This window comes from Triticum dicoccoides, chromosome 2A (genome assembly GCF_002162155.2).
Source record: "Triticum dicoccoides isolate Atlit2015 ecotype Zavitan chromosome 2A, WEW_v2.0, whole genome shotgun sequence".
Taxonomy (NCBI): domain Eukaryota; kingdom Viridiplantae; phylum Streptophyta; class Magnoliopsida; order Poales; family Poaceae; genus Triticum; species Triticum dicoccoides.
The window spans coordinates 249,133,274-249,146,198 of record NC_041382.1 but is presented as its reverse complement, the minus strand read 5'-3'; positions in this window follow the sequence as shown (position 1 = coordinate 249,146,198).

Here is a 12,925-nt window from a genome sequence, read left to right as displayed (position 1 = left end):
AACTCTCTCTTTCTTCATTTAATTCTATGCCAGCTCATCAAATTTGCCTACTACTAGTTGGCTTGCATGATACTACTTATAATACTCCCATTACAACCACCCTGGTAGAATTAAAATACCTAATCTAAATGGTCGCCGCACGATATCTTTGTCCTCCTCCAACATCTGGCAAAAGAAGAATCGTGCAAGACACCGGCTGTATTCGTCGGCGTCACCTCGACGGTGGCCTTCATGGAATACAATCAGCGGCGGCCTTCCGTGTTCTACTTCTCCTCGATGATGGCGGCGGGCGGGGATGTGCTGCCCGTCATCTCGTCGAGATCCTCCTAGCCGCATCACCTCATCGACATCCGTGGTGACTTCTTTCTCTGCCTGCAAGTCGCAGCTACGAGCGCGTGGACGGTGGATGGCGCAGTCGCAGACACTAGAGGTGATGTAGGATGCGGCAGTTGAGGGAGTCCTGGACTAAGGGGTCCTCGAACATCCGGCCTGTTATCTATGGGCCGGACTAATGGGCTGTGAAGACATGAAGACCGAAGACTGCACCGTGTCCGGATTGGACTCTACTTGGCGTGGAAGGCAAGCTTGGCGACCGAAGATTCCTTCTTACGTAACCGACTCCATGTAAACCCTAGATGCCTTCAGTGTCTATATAAACCGTAGGGGTACTCCAGAAAGGAGAACATGTATACTCATTACCATATTCATAGCCTGGACTTCTAGGGTTTAGCCATTACAGTCTCGTGGTAGATCAACTCTTGTAACACTCATATTCATCAAGATCAATCAAGCAGGAAGTAGGGTATTATCTCCATAGATAGGGCCCGAACCTGGGTAAACATTATGTCCCCTATCTCCTATTACCATCGATCCTAGACGCATAGTTCGGGACCCCTACCCGAGATCTGCCGGTTTTGACACCAACATTGGTGATTTCATTGAGAGTTCCACTGTGTCGTCGGTAGAAGGCTCGATGGCCCCTTCGATCATCAATAATGACGCTGTCCAAGGAGGAACCTTCCTCCCTGGATAGATCTTCGTATTCGGCGGCTTCGTACTGCGGGCCAAGTTGTCACATCCCTAGCTGCTGGTAGTGCTCTAGGCTAGCTCATGTGTGCATCATGTTTAAATTCTGAAAATTTGAACTGAGGGAATTTCGGAAGCCTCAAAAACTTAAATAAAAGAGGGGCAAAAACCCTAGAAATCTCATCCATTGCTCCAAAATGCTCTTCTTAAATGTTTGATAATTTTTGGTAAGGGTTCTGGTCCCAACCAAAATATTGAGCATTTTTAAGGAATTATTTTTGGGACTTTGGATTTAATTCATTAGCTATTTGAATTTGAATTATATTCATATAATTAGAATATAATTTAAATACCCCTGAAATATTTTATAAGCTTTTGGAAAAGTCCATCTAGCAATATAAAATATTCAGAGGAGTTTTTGGCATTGTTTGAATTATTTTTAAAATTCAAAACAGTGGCAAAATAAATTAAATAAAAATAAAACAGAACAGAAATATAAAACAAAGCATCTTACCTGGCGCTTACCTGGTGGCCCAACAGGACCGGCCCAGCTAGGCCCAGCCCACCTCCTCCTCACTCCTACTGTCTTCAACCTCCTGCCAGTGGGCAGGAGGGCGTGTGCCCACGGCGCGCCAGCACGCGCACGGCCACCGACGGCCACCTCCTGCTTGCCGCTTCGCCCTGGACTCTCCTGGCATCGCCACGCACCCCCCCGGGCCCCTCTCGCTCTCCCTCGCCCTCATCCTCTCCCCTGGACCCCTCTCTCTCGCCACCGAACACGCCCATCGCCGCCGATCGCCGTTGCCGCGACCACCGCCACCCCCTCTCCTCTCCGACGCGCTCCCGAGCTCCGCCACGACGTCGTCGTCCTCTCCATCGAGTCACGCGGCGCCAGAAGCTCTGCTGCATCTCCAACGCCGCCGTTTCCGACCTCGGCTGCCGGTGATCCCCGCCGTCGATTCGCCAGACTCCGTGCCTCCCCTGCCTCGCCAGCAGCACCAGAAGAACCGCGGTGAGCCGCTGCATCGTTTCCCCCATGCCTCGTTGCCTAATTCGCCCCCTAGCCGCATCAACCACCGGAGCCGAGCGCTCCCCGCCGCCGGCCATGTCGCCGCCGCGGTTGCAACCCCCGCACGTCGCACCAGAGCACGTAGGCGTGCTCAGCGTTTCCTCAGGAAGCCGCAGATCCCACCAGTTCTTCGTGAAACGCGCCGTAGCGCCTAACCGCTCGAACCCGAAGCTCCGGCCGCCGCCACGAGCTCGACTCCGGCGAGCCCGCTCCACCCCAGCTCCTCCCACTTGCACTACCAGACGCGCATGACCCCCAGCTACGCGTAGGACCAATCCGCCGTCCAAATGGTCGCCTGTGGGCGAAACCCGACGCGCTCTGCCGCCACTGACCTCGCCGGCGACGAGCCGTCAGCCTAACCCCGGTCTAGTTAACCACTAATGCCCCAGCTAAACCACCCCTAGTGCCACTGCCATGTGGGCCCTGTACCTGTTTAGTTTAATTTATTTTTCTATTTAGATTAGTTAATAATCCACCGGGACCCACACGTCAGCATTGACTTTGCTGACGCGGCCGTTGACTGGTCCCACATGTCATCCACCCAAACCAGCCCTGTTACACTGACCCGTGGACCCCAGCGTCAGGTTTGACCTGGGCTGGCGTCTGTTGACCTGCTGACGTCATAGTGACGCAATGCTGACGCAATAAGTATTTTCTGGATTTAAAAATAATCAGGAAATTCCAGAAAATACCCAAAACTTCTAAAAATCATAGAAAATTAACCGTAGCTCCAAATTAAATAATTTATATATGAAAAATTATCAGAAAAATTCAAGGAATCCATCTGTACCATTTTCATGCATGTTAGAACAACTTATAGCTTCTGTTTAGCACAAATCAAATAAAGGGCATTTAAATAATCACATATGGAGTTTGAATTTGAATCTTGTATTCAAACCAACTTCATTTAATCTGTTGCTAGTTGCATTGGCTCAAAACACATTCATTTTGCCATGTCATGATCATGCATCATATTGTGCATTGCATTGATTGTGTTCCCTTCTGTGTTGCCGGTATTTGTCCCCTCTCGATAGACGTGATACCGATGATGTGATCGTTGACACTGATGAAGACTCAATGTTATCTTCAGAAGTGCCAGGCAAGCAAAACCCCCTTGTTCATTCCGATAAAATCCCACTCTCTCGCTCCTGCTCTTTTTTACTGCATTAGGACAACAACGATTCATCTGTTACTTGCTGCGGTAGCTGAACCCCTTTATCCTCTGCATGACCTGTCATTCCACAGTAATTAGATGAAACCCACTAGCATGAGTAGGAGTTGTTTGAGCCCTGATGTGCCTACTCATTTATGTTTGTTTGTCATGCCTGCTACTGCTTAGAGTTGAGTCGGGTCTGATTCATCGGGGATGAATCAGAGGCGTGTGAACCTGTCCTACTATGTGTGAGCTAAGTGTGTGAATACGATTTGGTAAAGGTAGCGGTGAGAGGCCATGTAGGAGTACATGGTGGGTTGTCTCATTGCAGCCGTCCTCAGGAACTGAGTTCTGTGTTTGTGATCCATGATTCAGCTACTACCACGCATTGGGCCCGAAACCAATGGACCCTCTCGGCTTCTTGATCACCCTTGTCCTCTGTCCAGGAGTTGCATGTAGTTTCTGGTGTTTGTAGTATGCTGGAGGCCGTGCGCAGCGCTGACCGTAGGGGTGGGCTGTGATGCGGTAGGCACGTGGCCGGGTAAACCGGGCGCCCGTTTGGTGTCACGGAACCCTGTTCACATCGTTTGGGGCTGTGAGCGAAACTCCGGCCGGATCTCCTCATGGATGGAACCCGAATAGGCGATAAACCTGGACTAGAGACTCGAGTGTTTAGGCAGGTCGTGGCCGACACCCACGTTGGGCTTCCGCTTGAAGGTTGCCGAGTACATGTCGTGTAAACGGCGGTAAATGGTGAGAGCGTGTGTGAAGAAGTACACCCCTGCAGGGTTAACATCATCTATTCGAATAGCCGTGTCCGCGGAAAAGGACTTCTGGGTTGCTTATATCAGTTCATAGACAAGTGAAAGTGGATACTCTAAAATACGCAAGATAAGCGTGAGTGCTATGGATGGCGTTCTCGCAGGGAGACGGGAGCGGATCCATAGCGGTGTATTGATATGGTGAATATGTGGACTCGTGTGCGCCACCTCAAAAGAGTCGCTTGCAGTCGTAGTTTAGGATAGCCACCGAGTCAAAGCTGGCTTGCTGCTGTTAAACCCCACCATCCTCTTTGTTGATAATGATGCATATGTAGATAGTTCTGATGTAAGTCTTGCTGGGTACATTTGTACTCACGTTTGCCTATTTATGTTTTTGCAGAGAGACTTCGGTCTCGCTAGTAGTTCCGCGTGGACTTCGACGTTTAGCTTGTTACCTCAGCTACGATCTTGTGCCCTCGGCAAGATCTGGTAGATAGTCAGGCTTCTCAGCCTTTTTCATTTATAGATGTCTGTACTCAGACATGATAGCTTCCGCTTGTGCTTTGATTTGTATGCTCTGATTGTTGGGTCATGAGACCCCTGTTTGTAATATCTCGCTCCTCGGAGCCTAATGAATAAATACTTGAGTCGTAGAGTCATGTTGTGATGCCATGTTGTATTTGCACATATCGAGCATATTGTGTGTATGTTATTGAAATGCTTGATATGTGTGGGATCTGACCATCTAGTTGTTTATCTTTAGTAGCCTCTCTTACCGGGAAATGTCTCCTAGTGTTTCCATTGAGCCTTGGTAGCTTGCTACTGCTCCGGAACACTTAGGCTGGCCGGCATGTGTCCTTCTTCGTTCCTGTGTCTGTCCCTTCGGGGAAATGTCACGCGATGAATACCGGAGTCCTGTTAGCCCGCTATAGCCCGGTTCACCGGAGTCCTGCTAGCCCAGTGCTACAGCCTGGATTCACTCGCTGATGACCGACACGTTCGATGCTGGGTCATGGATGCCTGTCCCTGTAAGTCTGTGCCACTTTGGGTTTACGACTAACAATGTCAGCCCGGGCTCCTTATCATATGGATGCTAGCGACACTGTCATATACGTGTGCCAAAAGGCGCAAACGGTCCCGGGCAAAGGTAAGGCGACACCCGTGGGAATACCGTGCGTGAGGCCGCAAAGTGATATGAGGTGTTACATGCTAGGTCGATGTGGCATTGAGTCGGGGTCCTGACAGCGTTGGCTGTAGCGGGCTAGCAGGACTCCGGTATTCATCGCGTGACATTTCCCCGAAGGGACAGACACAGGATCGAAGAAGGACACATGCCGGTCAGCCTAAGTGTTCCGGAGCAGTAGCAAGCTACCGTGGAAGCACTAGGAGACATTTCCCGGTAAGAGAGGCTACTAAGGATAAACAACTAGATAGTCAGATCCCACACATAGCAATACACATTACACGTACGCATAACATGCAAGTATGTGCTGTACAACATGGCATCACAGCATAACTCAACAACTTATATAGATAAAGGCTCAGAAGAACCATCATAGCATTTATTGCAAACAGGGGTCACAAAACCCGTCATACAGAGCATACAAGCAACAAGCGGAAGCATTACATGTCTGGGTACAGACATCTATAAATGAAAAAGGCTGAAGAGCCTGACTATCTACAACGTCCGATCAAGATCGTAGCTGAGGTACTAGCTACTAGTCGAAGTCCACGAGAACACTAGTAAGACAGAAGTCTCTGCTGCAAAAACATAAATAAAGCAACATGAGTACAAAGGTACTCAGCAAGACTTACATCAGATCCTATCATACATGCATTTGCATCAAGAGGGTAATGTGGGGTTTAGTTGCAGCAAGCCAGCTTTGACTCTGTGGCTATCCTATTCTACGACTACCAGAAACTCTGGAGGTGAAACAACGTACACGAGTCCACTAATCACCACACAATACACTACTATGGACTCATCCCCGTCTCCCTACGAGAAGGCCATCCATAGCACTCACACTTGTCTTGAGCATTTTAGGGTATCCACTTCAAGTTGTCTATGTACCATGTAAGCATCCAAGAAGTCCATAACCGCGGACCCGGCTATTCGAATAGATCATGTTAACCCTGCAGGGGTGTACTTCTTCACACACGCTCTCGCCACTTACCGCCATGTACACGTCATGTATCTCGGCAACCTTCAAACGGAAGCCTGGCGAGGGTGTCGGCCACGACCTGACTAACCACACAAGACTCTAATCCAGGTTTATCGCCTATTCGGGTTCCATCCGCAAGGAGATCCGGCCGGGGTTTCACTCACGGCCCCAAACGATGTGTGCAGGGTTCCCAAGCCCACCTCGCCGGATGGATCTACGCTTGGTACACCGTGCCACTGGTGCCTAGTCTGTCCCAAGCCCACCTGGCCGGGTGCCACTTGGTAGACTACTAACACTACCTACAAACACCAGAAACTAGTTGCGACTCCTGGACAGAGATCAAGTTGGTTAATAAGTCGAGAGGGGTCGAGTTACCGGAACCCAATGTGTGGTAGTATCGAGTCATTGGACAACATACACAGAACTCAGTGCTTAAGGACGGTTCCAGTGAGACAACCCACCATGTACTCCTACATGGCCTCTCACCGCTACCTTTACCAAATCGTGTTCACACACTTAACTCTCAGCATCATAACATATCGTAACACTCCAATTCATTCCCAATGAACCAGACCTGACACAACTCTAAGCAATAGCAGGCATAGAATGGTAGGAACATATCAGTGGTTTCAATCAACTCGTACACATGCTAGTGGGTTTCAACTATTTACTGTGGCAATGACAGGTCATGCAGAGGAATGGGTTCAACTACCGCAGCACAAAGTAACAGATGAATCGCTGTTGTCCTAATACAATAACTGAGAGCAGGAGCGAGAGAGTAGGGTTTTATCGAAATGAACAAGGGGGTTTGCTTGCCTGGTAAATCAACAAGGGAGGCACTGCTTCACCGACAGGTACTCTGGAACGTCTCCGGAGCAGGACCTATCGAGAAGGAACGGTGCCGGCAATCAAAACACAATCATATGCAACAATATGATGCATGAGCATGGCATGTAGATGTGATGCTGTTTGAGCTAATGCAACTAGTATTCAATTGAATGAAGTCCATTTGAACAAAAGGTTCAAATGCAACTCCAAAAATAAGTCTCTTAATATGCCATAATGTGTTTTCTCATATTCAGCATGTATAAGTTGGCTTGTCATGCATGAAACTAGTACAGATGGAAAGATTGCATTTTTCTGATAATTTTTCATATATAACTTATTTTAATCTAAGCTACGGTTGAATTGATATGAATTTTTGAAGTTTAAATCAATTTCTGGAATTTCCTGATTTAATTTAAATCCAGAAATTATATATTGCGTCAGCATTGAGTAAGCATGACGTCAGCAGTCAACTGGGCTGGTCCGGGTCAAACCTGACGTGTGGGACCCACACGTCAGTGACAGGGGGGTCAAACAGGGGTTAATTAACTTAATTAACAGATTAGGGGGGGTCGGGCCCACTGGTCAGTGTTAGTGGCTAATTAGGTTTAGTTATTTTTTTTAACTAAAATTAGCAGGGCCTGGCCCCACTAGTCAGCGACCCTGGGGGGTCAAATCCCAGGTCAAACAAGTCAGACCCGCCGGCGGTTAGTCGCCGGCGAGGCCTGAACGCGACGGAGGGCTGCGGAATCGTCGCTCCGGCGACCAATCGTGCGGCGGAGAGCACCTACGCGAAGCCCAGGCTCGCGCGCATCCTGTGGCGCCCTCTGTTTCACCGGAGACGGCCTATATCGCCGGCGGCGACCACTTGGGCGGCGACCGGAGTTCGGGATAGCGCGGGCGTGGGGCTGCAGCTCGCGTTCGAGCGAACGGAGGGCACAGGCGGTAGCTACGAGGCAGCAGGAGCACATCGAGCTACTACGCGAGGCGGAGGTGCTCGGGGGCATGGAGCTCGCCGGCCATGGCGGACGGCGGCTTCGGGCGCTCGCGGGGCAGCGGCTACAGGGCACGCGCGAGAGAGAGAGGTGAGGGGAAAGGAAGAGGGGCTCACGGCGGACTCGCAGAGCAGGCCGGTGTGCTCGGGGACGTCCTGCGTCCGGCGAATCGACGGCGATGGCGGCGAGGTCGATCTCCGGCGTCGGTGGTGAAGAAGACAACAGCGTCGGCGATGGAGCGCGTCCGGAGGTGCGTGGCTTGACGAGGGCATAAGGTAACTAAATGATTTAATATTTTATTTAAATCAAAACAAATGTCAGAAATTAGAAAACAGAAAAATAAATAAAAGGAGGAGCTTACCTGGGCTCCTCCCTGTGCAGCCCAGCCATCTGGCCGGCCCAGCCAGCAGGCGGCCCAGCCCGCCTCCCTCCTCTGTCGTCTTCGTCCTCGACAGAGGGAGGGGAGTGTGGCCGGCGCGCGCGCGCGCCACCGCGCCACGCCACCTCCCTCCCTGCCTGCCTGGCGCCCTTCTCGTCGCCCTCGATGCCCCGGACGACGCCACGCCCTCCCCTGCTCTCTCTCACTCTCCCTCGGTTCTTCCCTCCTCTCCCTCGCTCTCTCTCTCACACGGCCGAACACCACCATCGCCGCCGTTCGCCATAGCAGCCGTCTCCGGCCACCCCTCGCCCCTCCGCTGAGCTCAGGAGCTCCGCCGCGACCCCCTCTTCCTCCCCACCAAGTCAAGCCCCTCCGGAAGCCCTGCATCGCCGCCCACGTCGCCGTTCCCCTCCTCGGCCACCGGAGATCGTCGCCGTCGAATCGAGAGCTACCGGACGTCCCCGAGCCCGCTAACCATCCCTGCAGCTCCGCGGTGAGCCGCTGACCCGATTCCCCCTTGCCCCGTCGTCTCTAGCATCCTGTAGTTGCCGTCCCCTTGAGCCCCGAAGCTCGCCGCCGCCGTGCCTCGTCGCCGCCGTGGCTGGAGCCGTTGTAGCTCGAAGCCGAGCACACCATCGTGCTCCACACCTCACCAGGAGCACGTAGCACGCACCAACGCCTCCCCTAGCGCCCTGCATCGCCTAACCCACCGTTGGCCGAACTCCGGCCGCCGCTCGCGAGCTCGCGGTCGTCGGTACCGGCCACCTCAGGCACGGCCACCACCACCGTTCGACGCGCGAGAGCAAGGGCTCTCCAACGAGCCCAAGCACGGCCTCGCCCGTGCCCTGTAGCGCGTTTCCGCATCGCGCCGCCGTCTCGGGCCTCGCCGGCGTCATGTCGCCGGTGGGTTTGACCCACCTTGACCACGGCAGGAACCCCCCTGTGTCCCTGACAGGTGGGCCCAGCCCTGTTAGCTAATTAGAATTAGCACTAACCGAATTAGTTAAACTAACTACCCCCTGTGACACTGACCAGTGGGCCCCAGCGCCACTAATTCCTAATTAGAATTAAATTAACCCTGTTAAACCCCCCTGTCACTGACGTGTGGACCCCACACGTCAGGTTTGACCTCAGCCAGTCGCAGTTGACCACTGACGTCATGCTGACGTCATGCTGGCGCAATATTTATATTTCTGGATTTAAATTAAATCAGGAAATTCCAGAATATTATTTAAACTTTAAAAATTCATAACTTTTATTCTGTAACTCCAAATTGGACAAATTATATATGAAAAATGATGAGAAAAATCCAATCTATCCATCTGTGCTATTTTCATGCATGATCAAACAAGTTAAATTGATGTTTTAAGCAGAACAAGGAAAAAACACTTTAAAAGGCCATGTTTGAGTTTGAAATTTGAATCTTCGATTCAAATTTGTTCAAACCCTTCTGGTCTTAGTTGCATTAGCCCAACACACTCATATTGCCATGTTTCATGCATGCATCATATTGTTGCACATTGTTTGGTGATGGTTGTGTATCGGTGTCCTTTGCGACAGGTTCTACCTCCGAGGAGTACCATGATTACCCTAACGAAGAACCGTATCAGTGCATCGAACCATCAGCCAACGCTGTCAGGACCCCGACTCAATGCCACATCGATCCAGCATGTAACACCTCATATCACTTTGCGGCCTCACGCACGGTATCCCCACGTGTGTCGCCTTACTTTTGCCCGGGACCGTTTGCGCCTTTTGGCACACGTATATGATGGTGTCGCTAGCATCCATATGATAAAGAGCCCGGGCTGACATGGCTAGTCATAAACCCAAAGTGGCACTAACTTACAGGGACAGGCATCGATGACCCAGCATCGAACGTGTCGGTGATCAGCGAGTGAATCCAGGCTGTAGCACTGGGCTAACAGGACTCCGGTGAACCGGGCTGTAGCGGGCTAGCAGGACTCCGGTATTCATCGCGTGACATTTCCTCGAAGGGACAGACACAGGATCGAAGAAGGACACATGCCGGCCAGCCTAAGTGTTCCGGAGCAGTAGCAAGCTACCGTGGAAGCACTAGGAGACATTTCCCGGTAAGAGAGGCTACTAAGGATAAACAACTAGATAGTCAGATCCCACACATAGCAATACACATTACACGTACGCATAACATGCAAGTATGTGCTATACAACATGGCATCACAGCATAACTCAACAACTTATATAGATAAAGGCTCAGAAGAACCATCATAGCATTTATTGCAAACAGGGGTCACAAAACCCGTCATACAGAGCATACAAGCAACAAGCGCAAGCATTACATGTCTGGGTACAGACATCTATAAATGAAAAATGCTGAAGAGCCTGACTATCTACAACGTCCGATCAAGATCGTAGCTGAGGTACTAGCTACTAGTCGAAGTCCACGAGAACACTAGTAAGATAGAAGTCTCCGCTGCAAAAACATAAATAAAGCAACATGAGTACAAAGGTACTCAGCAAGACTTACATCAGATCCTATCATACATGCATTTGCATCAAGAGGGTAATGTGGGGTTTAGTTGCAGCAAGCCAGCTTTGACTCTGTGGCTATCCTATTCTACGACTACCAGAAACTCTGGAGGTGAAACAACGTACACGAGTCCACTAATCACCACACAATACACTACTATGGACTCATCCCCGTCTCCCTACGAGAAGGCCATCAATAGCACTCACACTTGTCTTGAGCATTTTAGGGTATCCACTTCAAGTTGTCTATGTACCATGTAAGCATCCAAGAAGTCCATAACCGCGGACCCGGCTATTCGAATAGATCATGTTAACCCTGCAGGGGTGTACTTCTTCACACACGCTCTCGCCACTTACCGCCATGTACACGTCATGTATCTCGGCAACCTTCAAGCGGAAGCCTGGCGAGGGTGTCGGCCACGACCTGACTAACCACACAAGACTCTAATCCAGGTTTATCGCCTATTCGGGTTCCATCCGCAAGGAGATCCGGCCGGGGTTTCACTCACGGCCCCAAACGATGTGTGCAGGGTTCCCAAGCCTACCTCGCCGGATGGATCTACGCTTGGTACACCGTGCCACTGGTGCCTAGTCTGTCCCAAGCCCACCTGGCCGGGTGCCACTTGGTAGACTACTAACACTACCTACAAACACTAGAAACTAGTTGCGACTCCTGGACAGAGATCAAGTTGGTTAATAAGTCGAGAGGGGTCGAGTTACCGGAACCCAATGTGTGGTAGTATCGAGTCATTGGACAACATACACAGAACTCAGTGCTTAAGGACAGTTCCAGTGAGACAACCCACCATGTACTCCTACATGGCCTCTCACCGCTACCTTTACCAAATCGTGTTCACACACTTAACTCTCAGCATCAGAACATATCGTAACACTCCAATTCATTCCCAATGAACCAGACCTGACACAACTCTAAGCAATAGCAGGCATAGCATGGTAGGAACATATCAGTGGTTTCAATCAACTCCTACACATGCTAGTGGGTTTCAACTATTTACTGTGGCAATGACAGGTCATGCAGAGGAATGGGTTCAACTACCGCAGCACAAAGTAACAGATGAATCGCTGTTGCCCTAATACAATAACTGAGAGCAGGAGCGAGAGAGTAGGGTTTTATCGAAATGAACAAGGGGGTTTGCTTGCCTGGTAAATCAACAAGGGAGGCACTGCTTCACCGACAGGTACTCTGGAACGTCTCCGGAGCAGGACCTATCGAGAAGGAACGGTGCCGGCAATCAAAACACAATCATATGCAACAATATGATGCATGAGCATGGCATGTAGATGTGATGCTGTTTGAGCTAATGCAACTAGTATTCAATTGAATGAAGTCCATTTGAACAAAAGGTTCAAATGCAACTCCAAAAATAAGTCTCTTAATATGCCATAATGTGTTTTCTCATATTCAGCATGTATAAGTTGGTTTGTCATGCATGAAACTAGTACAGATGGAAAGATTGCATTTTTCTGATAATTTTTCATATATAACTTATTTTAATCTGAGCTACGGTTGAATTGATATGAATTTTTGAAGTTTAAATCAATTTCTGGAATTTCCTGATTTAATTTAAATCCAGAAATTATATATTGCGTCAGCATTGAGTAAGCATGACGTCAGCAGTCAACTGGGCTGGTCCGGGTCAAACCTGACGTGTGGGACCCACACGTCAGTGACAGGGGGGTCAAACAGGGGTTAATTAACTTAATTAACAGATTAGGGGGGTCGGGCCCACTAGTCAGTGTTAGTGGCTAATTAGGTTTAGTTATTTTTTTTAACTAAAATTAGCAGGGCCTGGCCCCACTGGTCAGCGACCCTGGGGGGTCAAATCCCAGGTCAAACAAGTCAGACCCGCCGGCGGTTAGTCGCCGGCGAGGCCTGAACGCAGCGGAGGGCTGCGGAATCGTCGCTCCGGCGACCAATCGTGCGGCGGAGAGCACCTACGCGAAGCCCAGGCTCGCGCGCATCCTGTGGCGCCCTCTGTTTCACCGGAGACGGCCTATATCGCCGGCGGCGACCACTTGGGCG